Source organism: Hevea brasiliensis, chromosome 4 (genome assembly GCF_030052815.1).
Source record: "Hevea brasiliensis isolate MT/VB/25A 57/8 chromosome 4, ASM3005281v1, whole genome shotgun sequence".
NCBI lineage: Eukaryota > Viridiplantae > Streptophyta > Magnoliopsida > Malpighiales > Euphorbiaceae > Hevea > Hevea brasiliensis.
In genome coordinates, this window is record NC_079496.1 from 105927072 (window position 1) to 105939323 (window position 12252).

The 12252-nt window shown below is 33.7% G+C and overlaps 1 pseudogene; it reads right to left on the reverse strand.

Moving 5' to 3' along the window:
* Positions 1-226: 226 nt before the first annotated feature.
* On the reverse strand, positions 227-5906 carry LOC131168799 (protein unc-13 homolog; annotated as a pseudogene).
* Between the last annotated feature and the right edge of the window lie 6346 nt (positions 5907-12252).

Genomic DNA, 12252 nt, shown 5'->3' on the forward strand with positions numbered 1-12252 from the left:
TTAAAGATTAAATTATTTCTAAAAATAAACCGAGTATCTTGTGAATTTTGCAACATCTCAATGACTTAATTGTAATTTACTTTTTAATGTAAAACAATGATTAGTAGAAATAACTTATTTTTTAAATAAAAATAATTCAATCCTATTAAATTCTTCCATTTTAGAACTTTCTAAACACGCTTATATTCTCTTCCCAGGTCAATAAATCAAACAAAATCAGCTGTGATGTATGTAAAATAATTAATTTTATTTCGTAAAGTAGAGAAACATTATTTATGATACAAGGTGTATATATATACATATATACAACAGAATGTGGCTATACTATACAGCAATACATTATGAAAAAAAAAAAAAAACTAGGGAACAAAGAGCCGATTAGTTAGTATAATATAATGCAGTAAGTAGAGAATAGACAAAAAAAAAAAATAATAATAATAAATAAAATAAAATGGAAATCTGGTGAACTCTAAAAATTGAATAAATAATACTGGATCTTCACCTACGTTCTTCAACAAGTAAAGCTTGGGAGATCTCACGCCCACCTCTTTGTTTTTCCTGCAATCCAATTCTGAATCTTGTTAGCCAAGACACTTGTAATGTACCATACACATTCACTGCTACTACCCCCAAGGAACCCACTGGCCCAACCAACCTCTGGATCATCATTGCTAAATATGGCTACAACTATGGGAGTTTTCTGCATATGCAGTTCCCATGCAAGAAGTGGCTTGCCTCAGTAGTATGCACAGTGCCTCAAATTTGTTACAGTTTCTTAGGCAAATTATAAGTTTTCTTGAGGAACTTTGTTGCTACTTCATCATTCCGGTAACACAACACACGAAGGAGTGTGTTTGGCTCAGTAGGGTTCCACTCTCCCGAAGTTGGAGGCAATGGAAGTCTAGACCTGGCAGAAGAGCCATATGCCTCCAATGTTACACGTCTGAATCGCTCGATGAGGCTCTCTGTATCAGTTTGATAAAGAGGAAGAATGCCTCTTGCTGTAACCGAGAATTTATCTATCAACTCAGCAGGCAAGCCATCCCCATTGGCCCAGAATAGATCTTTGAGGGATTTGAAATCATCCTCTATTATTTCAGAATCCTGACGGGTGAAAGCACGGGAGGGGCCTCCGGCAAGCAAAACAAGCAAGAATCCATCAAAAGAAGCTCTCATTATGTCAGTAACAACCTGAGTTCGAACTCTTTCATGCATGGTATCTGATATAATGATCAAGTTCTGCTCAAGCTCCTGAAGAAAAGGATCAATTCCAGAAGATGATGGCTCCCCAGCATACAAACCATCCCACAAAACATGACTCGAATCATGAAAAACAATTTTATAAGCCAGTGCCTCACTGAGTTGTTGAACTCCCTCCACGCAAGCAGAAGGTGTGAGTTCAAACTTCCTTGCCAACCCATTTGAAAAGTCTTCTGCATGAGCTGATTCAGAGTTCCTTAGATGAGTTATTATCCTCTTCTCCAAAACATCCAACTCCATTCGGATTCGGTGCAATGTGTTTATACGCACACACAGCTGGAGTATCCCAAGAGAATTATTCCCATTCATTGTTGCAACCTGCGAACTCTTATTCTGAAGATGTGGTGACTTCTCTTTCTTTTTCCACACACCTTGAAACTTTGATCCTGTTGTGCATCTGGTTAATGCTGGCATCGTTGGTACATATGTGTTCCGCGATCCTATAAATTAGATTGAAAGAATTCAACTATTAGAAACCCAAAAATCTGAAGCCAGGGATTAATTAATTGAGCTTTCCAAAGATTTACCACAGCCAGATTTTGCCTTAGTTGCATAATATTGAAGACATCTATCCAAGCCAGCCATCAAATCAGGTAGCAATGCTGGATGCATTGGTATTGGTAGCTGAAAATATGCATCCAAAGTTTCATCAATAATTCTTAGGACTTCAACAGCAGATGGAGCAAATCCTTCTTGATTTGCTTGTGGATTCCAGACCTATAAATATTGTGCCAAGCCAATTAGCTCAAGAAAAGCAAATAATAAAATCTTATGAGAAAAGCATCTAAGAAATTGGAGGAAGTAATATCCAGATGGCTCCTTGGAAGAAATATAAGAATTAGGGCTTGTGAAACATGAACACATGGGCAAATGTTTGCATGAATCTATTTTAATGTTGAAACCAAGTCCCATCAATGTCATCACAGAATTCCAACTGAATCATCCAATCAAATACAATATGGAGTTGTAGTTCCCATTTTTTTCAGCTCTCCTTATACATAAGTTCAGAATTTGTATTTTGACGGGCTAACTTTGCAATAGCATAATGGATTTAACTTTCATGAGGGAAACCTAGTAACATCACTAGAAATGTTAACAATATCAATAATCAATATCAAATTCAACAATAAAACTTACAAAATAATGAAATTATTGATTTTAATACCAAATCAAACCATAATCTATCAAAAGAACCAATGAATCCAAAAATGCATAGAAGGTGCATACCTCTTGTTGCAAATTTCTATCGACCCAGTCCTTAAGTCTATCTACTCTTGCTTTGATCCATGCTTTTACCAGATTGGCAATTGCAGCTTCAGATTCAAATGGAGGCATTTCACGTATTATTGCCTTTCCACCATCATCACTATCCACTGAATCTTCGACAGCAATTTGCACAAGATCTTTCTCCAGTTTATCTGCAGCTCTCAGTACTTGCACAGCATCTGGTGTTAATTCCATTATGCCACATATGAAATGTTCTAGTTCATTTCCATAGCAAGCATGCAGTGTGGCCACAGCCACACTAGCTGCAAAAGGGTGCCATCTCTTTAGTATTGGACTAAAGAGTTGCTTCTCATTAAGTGCCAGCTCACCAACATCCTTTGCAAGGATTGCGAGAAGAGGAAGAGGATTGGGCTGATTTTTTGATGCTCTTCTGCTTAAGTCTGCTTTCTCCAGTGTCTATTTCACAACAAATCAAACAACAGTTGTAACCAACCATAAATTGTTATGAAGAAATAGGCATTCATTGATTAATTTTATAACCCACCACTTTGCATATGCGTGTGTGCATGTGTACATGTGCATTCACATAATGATAATAGTCATTGCAAGGGTAGGACTTTTAAGTAACTTAGGCTGATCTTGGATGCATCTCATCAGTGTCAAAACTAGGACATAGTGAAGTAAATTAATCATCAATCTACTAAAGGCTTAGTTCCAGCTATATGAGGTCTCACTTGGTTCAAACTTGAACTGGGCTTTTGAAATGCTGTACTAGGGCGGCCTCCTCACGGCTCAGATACCCATATTAAGAAAGCATGCTTCCACATTTGGACATGAATGGGGACATCCAAAATTGAAAGACAAGATTAGATTCCACAGCCCTCAAAAGAAATCTCCTAAAAATTGGTACATGATATGAGTTTGGGTTTACTATATATATATATATATATATATATATATATATATGATGTTCACTTTATTTTTATGTTTCTAAATTAACACCTCAAAGTCTCACACAAATAATGAAACATGGGCTGCAAAATAAGATAAAAGACAAAACGAAACCAGAGTGCTGTAACAGATATCTCCTCTCTTCATACACCAAATAATATTGGTGTATGGACCAAGTACACAACAATTTGAATGCACATTGTATATTATGAGCCCCACTCGTAACACACAAATGCCGAAAAAGACAGTAGGCGTTATCATGTTAGATGCCAGTGCCACTGAGAATAATTGATGTCAGAAGTCAAATCTATTAGATCATCATGTTGATAGGAAAGACTTGCCTGAGCAAAAACACTGTGCAGTGATGACCTGATGTAGGTGTCAATCGTACTTTGAGCTACATCAACTTCACCTTTTCTCTTTCTGCGATACTCATTAGATATATCCTCAACCAAAATCTTGGCTGCTGACACCCCAAGAGAAACAATGCTCTGCATGGCCTCAATATTTCCACTATCAAATGTTTCGTGATATGCAAGGAGCCTTTTCTCTGACCAACCCAATATACAACTCAATGTAGAACTCAAAACCTTGGAGTATTGTGGATCCTTTGTCGTCTTAGCATCTTTAGCAACTTCAGCCAGCTGACCATCAGCAGCATCAAGTAGGCCTGTTTCCACTTGGCCAGTTGCAACAAACCGGTGAAATAAAACCCATGTAAAGCAGATGTTGTGGAGCATTTGATTCATTCCAAGGACAGTCCAAGTTTTCTTTATGTGCTCCATAAGTTCGTCAACTTCCTCTATTATAGATGTTTCATCATTAACATCAAAGCATGCTTCTAAAAGCATTTCATAGAGGCGGAGGTTCAATGGAATACCATCAGCCCAGTGGCATATCTCAGAAAAAGAGCCATCAGATCTACTAGCAACAGACATAACAGCACTACGAAGCACTTGCATTGATTCACTGTTCTTTCCAGTTTCTATAGGCCTATCCAAAGCTCCATTAATAATTTGCCGTAGCTGCTGTGAAGTAGGATTTGATTTTTCAAGTGGCACGCGTGGATGCATAAGAAGTCCAGCCTCAAGAACTTTCACAGTTCTCTTCTGCCATGTTTCATATTCTAGTTGATCAGTAAAATCTGAAAGCTTAAGCTGCTGTAATAGCTCTAGCGGGAGAACAACCGACTCTATTCGCCTTCCAACCTGCGATGAGCATGTTAGTAGGAGGATAACAGTTTGAAAGGAAACCACCACAACCCAGAGAGACAGTAAAACCCATGAGCATCCCGGGCCAATATATAATAGTTAAAAGGATAGTTTAATTTTATAAGTAATGGAAGTTTAAGTTGGAATATTGTGGTAGGATAAAATTCAAAGGCTACTCCAAAAACTGTATGTCAGACCATTAAATTCAGACGAACAGAGAATAGATCATGGAATAAATAAATAGCCCAAAACAATATAAAGAGACCACGCAGAGAATATGAAAAAAAAGATTCTCCAAAGTAAATGCATAAACCAACTTCAAAGCAAAGACAAACAAAAAATCCCATTTCAATATATTGACAACAAAACATTCTGATCATTCAGCTTCCACAAAATTCAAATTTTCGAAATAGGTCAGTAGAAAGATTCAGTGTAAATTAAAAATGGTAAAAAAGGCAGAAATTTGCATTAATAGAATTATGGTTTCCCCCGACACAAATTGACGAATCATGATCCACATATCAATCTGCAATATTCAGAAAACAATGAGTGTTTACTAAAATCAACATACTATTGTAACAATAGCACCGTTATTGAAAAACAAACTAAAAATTCCAAAAATCGAGTTAAATGTGCGCGCGCGCCCACACACACACACAGAGATATATATATATATATATATATATATATATATATATATATATATATATATATATATATATGAAAACTCTAAATTGAGCTAACCTGACCAGCAGCAATCCTCACAAGAGCTTTCCTAATCCTTGAATCTGTAGTCTCCAACACCCGCATTTGGCTCCTCATCAACTCTCCAACAGTCAAAGACCGCCGGGACTTCCCCTGGCCCGAGCCCGGACCCGAACCGGGGCTCTTCTTGGAACCGGAGCCTGGCGATTTCAAACCAACGGCCTTTTTCATTTTACTGGCAGCGGCGGAATTGAGCGAGCGCTGCAACGCTGGCGAGTTAGGCGAGTGATGGTGAGTCGACAAGTCGGACTTGGATGAGTTGGAGATGTAGGTGAGAGGCTTGCCAGCCGAGGTACGGGATACGGCGACGAAGATCTCGTAGGCAGTGGCTCGGAGGTCGGAATCGTTGAGCTGGGTGGAGAGTTGGCCGAGTGGAGAGTCGAGATCGGAGGCGATTAGTTTAGAAGACATTGTTGGTAGCGGTTGTAGCAGCGGTGGAGTTTACTCTCTCTTGGAATGGCCTAATGAGAGGTCTCTCAAAAGAGAAGCCATGAGACAGAGAGAGAGAGCGAAGATGATGGACTAGAGAGAGACGAGCTTTTTTTTTTCCTCTATTTTTTTTTTTTCTTTTCCCTCTTCTCTTTCCCGCTAAGAAAATGGCGAATTCCGGTAAATTTCTCATCTTATATACTGTTTTTAATAGAATTTTATTTAAATTTAATTATTTAAAATTTATAAAATTCAAAACTTTTAAATTTTTTTTATTAGATTTTTAATGGATCAATAATTATAAAGCAAAGTAATAAAATATTTTTGGTTATGAAATATCAAAATATTAATTTTTAAAAAATAAAATAAATTATACTATATATTAAATAGAGTTTAGAAATATATTTTATAATTTTATTAAAATTAAATTGTAATTGACACAATTAAAATGTATAACATATCAATGAATTTTGAATTAATAATATTGAAATTATTTTTAAAATTAAGTAATTTTAAATTCAAACAAAATTAAAAAAAAATGCATGAATAATTATTATAGGTTTTGGAATTAAATTCAGTTGGGATGAAGGGTTGATATCATGCAGATATGCAGTCAATTAAAAGCTGCTTGCGTGAAATAATTAACAAATAATTAATTCAAAATTTTACAGTGAGCTTTGTCGGTTGAAGCAAAACTCCCTTGATACTTAGAAATGTAATAAATAATTTTTGCTCTATTAGAAATGGTGGATAAGTCAGTTAAAAAAAAAAAATAATGGTGAACTCGACAGGGTCTGCAATATCGGTTATTTCTTGTAAAATAATTTAAATAACATGATAAATTAATGATAAATAAATTATATATATATATATATATATATATATATATATATATATATATATATATATATATATAATTTTCAAAATTTATAAGCATTAAATAATTATTTTTATAAAAAAATTTATAGGCCAATATTTGATAATAGAAATTCTAACTTAAGTTTGGTTCTACTAATAGTTTGCTTTTCTTTTAGAAATTTTTAAAATTTTGTTTGAAATAAATTATTTGTGAGAAAAAAATTTAATTGAATTCTTGGACAATTATATATGAATTTTATTTTTTTAAAAAAATTTAAAATTAAAAAAATTGAATTCTTTTAATTTTAAATATAATAATTGATAAAAAAAGTAATTAAATTGACAAATAATTTTACAGAGCCTTCTTCAGTAGGTATGATCCCATCCTTCCCAAAGAGGAGAGCTAAGCAGGTTATAGACCATCTTCAGATCTCAGAAATAACTCCTAAACATTTATTTCTTAATTAATAAATAAAATTAATGTGATTTACATTCAAAAAGACTAATGTGATTAGATTTTTTCTTATAAAATTATGTAAATAAAAATTATTATATTACGATATTTATTAATTTAATCAATATAATATAATATCTACTCGTAAGATTTTACTTCAAATCATGAAAAATTACAATAAAATTATTTTAATCATCCTAATTTAAAATTAATTTTGTCACACCCACATGTATTTAAATGAATTTATCAATTATAAATGTGATACACAATGCACAGCATAATTGGAGACATTTTAATAAAAATTATTATATTTGTCATATTATATGTGTATATTATATATTAAATAATATATAATTATTTAAATATAAGTATATTAACCATTTAGATATGAAGTTTAGAGGCAAAGAACGTTTTGTTAATAAAATAAAATCTTGTATACTTAATTGTTTCAAATTAAAAATTAAGGGCCAATTAGAAGGTAGTCTGATTATTTTTTTTACATTTTTAAGGTGTGTAAGAAATAGAAAGGTCTTAAATTCGAGTCTTTTCATCTACTTCTTTTAAAATTATTTCCCTTTGTGTAAGAAAAAAAGTGGGTTACCTCTCACCATGTGTAGCCCATCATCGGCTCATTAATGCCTCCATTGAATAAAAAAAAAATTAAAATTAAAGGTGTTTTAGTAATTTAATTTATCATTAATAGTATATTGATTTAAATTTAGATGGAGCCACTAGTTCGTTGACCATAGTTATTAAACTCGAACCGAACTGGCCAATTGAACCAATAAACTAGTGAATCAACTCTTTAACTAGTTAGTTTGTAATTGAACCTCAGTGTGACCCAGTCGATCGGATGATTGAACCGGTGTGACTCGATTGACTCGGTCAGTTCAATATATATATATTTTTTATTTAGTGTTAATATAGAGAATTAAATTCAAAACCTTATAAAAAATCTTTTAAAATAAAAATTAGTTGGACTAGATTAATAGTTTTTTTTTAAATTTATTTCAATATATTTATTTTTTAGTATGTATTTAATATTTTATAAATATTAAAAAGAGAATAATACGTTTACAAACATTTTTATGCATTATATTACTTAATGTTTTATCTAAAATTTAAAAATACTATTAAAATATAATTTAATAAATGTTAAAGTTTTATTTTAAATAATTAAAATTTAATTAATTTTATTTATTTATATTAATAGGTGTTATATTTAATTAATTTTTAGTTAATTTATATATATTTAATTAATTTTTAATGACCTACTAATTAAATCATTGACCCATTTATTGAATTAGTGACCCATTCACCCGTTCCTTTTACTGGGTCAATTTCTGAACCGAATTTAATAACATTGCTATTGCATAACAAAATTGAAAAACTAAATTACTTCAAATTAAAAATAAAAGGATAAATGTCACGAACCAACCTATGAGCCAGACTGGCACTAGGACATGGGCCAGCCTAAAGCTTCCGAGGCTCGTAGTAAGCCTAATTATTCTTTAACCCAATCCTAAGGCCCATTTTAAGCCCAATTTCAAGAATTCAACTAGACAGAGTCCGGCCATAACATGTACCATACAATGGAAAGTTTTTGACTCACCCGTCCTATAAGCACAATATATAACAAATTGGAGAGCTCAGCTCACCCTCCACATACTCATCGTGTCATAAAATCAAATGGGAGCTCAGTTCCCTCATCCAATCCAATCACATGCACACATACATACATTTAATGTTCTTACAAATTCAACATAATATTATATTACAGTCCCAAATTAATTAAAATACTCTTAACACATGCGGAGTCTAGAATTTAGTAAAATTATACAAGCATAACAAATATTAATAGATTGCCTGCGAAGGAGAGAGGTAGGTTAGAACTCAATAAGAAATCTCCTGTATTCTAGAAAAATAAGGTGAATAGGAGTGAGTGTTCGACTCAGAGAGTAAAATACCGATTTCAACCATAATTTCTATAGCTATCTAAAGCTAATGCATCCTGAAGAGTGGAATGCAACACCATCAAAATTTTCATACAAATCACATCATAACAGCAAAAAGATAATTTGGAGCACTCACACACCCAATAATGTTCAAACAGTACACATATGGGAGCTCATCCCTTGTACAGCTCTCTTAATCTAACCTCTGCCAGCGAGTATCTCTCAAGCCAGACTTTTACTTAACAAACCAAATGTGGGGGCCAGCAAGATCCTCTCAAGCCATGCCTACCTCGACTTATCCATAAAGGATCGGGTCCCAATAAGTCAAGCTCTAGCCTCGTCTACCGGTCCTGTCCACATCGGCAAAGGTCCCTTACGCTACACATGTAAAGGTCTCTTAGGCAAATCCCATATCGGCAAAGCACGGAGATCGGCAAAGCAAATCCCACATTGGTAAAGGTCCCTACTATGACACCCCTTACCCGTTTACAGTATAGCCGAGTAAGATATGTCACACAGCGTACCGGAATACCCTATTTTATTTCAATCATTTTTTATCCTTCCTTATTTATTTTTATCATAGTTATGAAGTACAATTTGGTGAAGTATAATTTATTTAAGTCATTTATGGAAAACATCATTTTATTTGAGGTTTCGCAAATTTTATAGAAAATTCGACAGAGTACCGGCTAAAAATGGGGAAAACAATTCTTCGGAACTTGTAAAAACACTTCCAAAATTTTCAAGCATTCCCAAACTCCAATTTATCAACAAAATCTCAATATTTTTTAACAATATTTCCATTTCTCATTCATTCATTTCACATGGTATTCATACACAAGTCATAAATAAATACTCAATTTTTCATTTATAAACACAAATTTCCACTATTTACATTAATACCAAAATACATTACATAAGTTTCAATTACACATGAGAAAACAAAAGTTAATTACAAAATTCCAAAATGAAACCTAGTGTCCCACCAATGCACTAAAGTTGATGAGGTGACACGGATACTATGCAGAACTATGAACGGCCTTACCCAATCTGTGGTCTACTGGGTCCTCTGTCCAAATCTTTAGTACCTACGCGTTGCAAAAGTGACGCGCTAAGCATAAAGCTTAGTGGTGCCAATAATACAAGAAAATATGATATGCAAATAAAAATAATAATTTCCTAGTTATTATGTTCATAAAAAAATGAATAATTACTAACTTATTGTTTAGTCGCAGGCTAATTACATTTTATGATATTAACTTCTTTATGCATTTTGTTAATTGTTTTCTTGATGATTTTGAGCTTCTTTATTTTATTGTAATCATTCTTGATATTTATTTTGATATTTCATTTCCTTATTTTCTTTAATAATCAGTTCAATTACAATCATACTTTTTCATGCCCAAGTAACCTATACAAATTGACTGGACTGGATAAACGAGTAAACTAGCACTGGGTACCAGGTGCCTCGGGCCATCACACCATCGGTCACAATGTATCTCCCGGTGTGCAAACAGAATGGCTAATAAGCCATAAAAGCAATAAGGCATAAAGCCAAGTATAACATCATAATCAATATAGCCATAGGCTATCATCACAGAATGGCAATGAAGCCATACATCATACGCAGTACTGCTATCAGAACCCTATTGGCATGCCAATCCATCCAAACCATTCACATTAGGCCTACTAGGGCATATTACAAAGTCATTTCTTGAATATTTGTACTTTATATGTAAGGTTACTATTCATTTCATTAATAAACTAAAATGTTGACTTTTTCATAGATAATAGGTATATTGGTTCAAATATCACCAACATACAACATTTTGCATTCCAAAGTTGTTGGCATTGGTTGCCATTTCCATTTCAAAGCTTAGTGTTAGTTATTCACAATTTTCAGATTTCAAGCATTATGTTTACTATTCCATTAGTCATTTGTACCGTAAGAATTTGGTAAAGTTGTCTTCATGAAAGTTGTTCCTTATTGTGTCTGGTTACATTTCTTTTTTTGAATCACTCCATTTGGAGTTTTGTAGCTCAAGTTATGGCCTAAAAACCATAACTGACCGGATTACAAATTTTTCAGATTTTCTGAGCTGAATCAATTCTACAATGTTTTGTACACTGACTGCAGGTCAGTTTTTGAACATGCTATGATCAAAATTTGGATTTGGTTTCTTCATGAAAGTTGTAGGTCTATGTCTTAGCTTTCTGCTGGTAAAATTTCAGGTCAATTGGACCTTTCCACATTGAGTTATGACCAAATGAATAAACACTATCTATTTAGTCATTTTGCCCAGGCAGAATGCAAGTCACCCGAATTAGGGTAATTTTTAGGTCAACTTGGTTTGGTTTTCTGGGCAGGATTTCTTCACCAAAGTTGTGTCATTATGTGACTAGTTTCATGTCCAATTAGCCTTGTACCAATTGAACCTCTACAACTCCATTTATAGCTACCCAAATCTGCTAGACTCACACTTAGTCCTGCAGGTCAGCCAAGGCAGCTCACCCAAACTCAAATACCAAGCCACAACTCACTTCATTTCCTCCTCACACACATTCAAATAGTCACTAATTGACCATTACAAGGTTAATAAACCATCACATGAGCAAACACTAGAATTGTTCAAGTGTCCAATTTTTTTCATGTTCAAACATGCACAATTCTTGTATTTCACTTACTTAACTATGTTCAATCACCCATCCACTACCAAAGGCTGCTCATAACTATTTTGCTATCAAGCAAAATCATCAAACCCTAACTAACCCTAGCTGCTAAAATTTGTAAGGTGCACACACACACATTTTTGTTTTATTTTTTCATAATTCATATACAATTCATGCCATTAAACATGAATTAAAGCAAAAGGAGTAAGAGTTGGACACTAACCACTTGGAGCAGAATTTCTCCATTCACAAAACTTCCTTTTTCCTTCCTCTTCTTGCTGCCCAGTAGTGATTTAAGGTGTGAGGATCAAGTTTAGTGTAGGGCTTGAGTGATTTTAGGGTGAGATTTGGTGAGTTATGAAGTTTTGGTGGAGCTTTCATGGAGGTTTGGGTGGAAGGGAGTGGGATGCCTGATTTTTGGGTGAGGATGGCTGATGGCTTTTTTTTTTTTTTATATCCTTTATCCACTTTT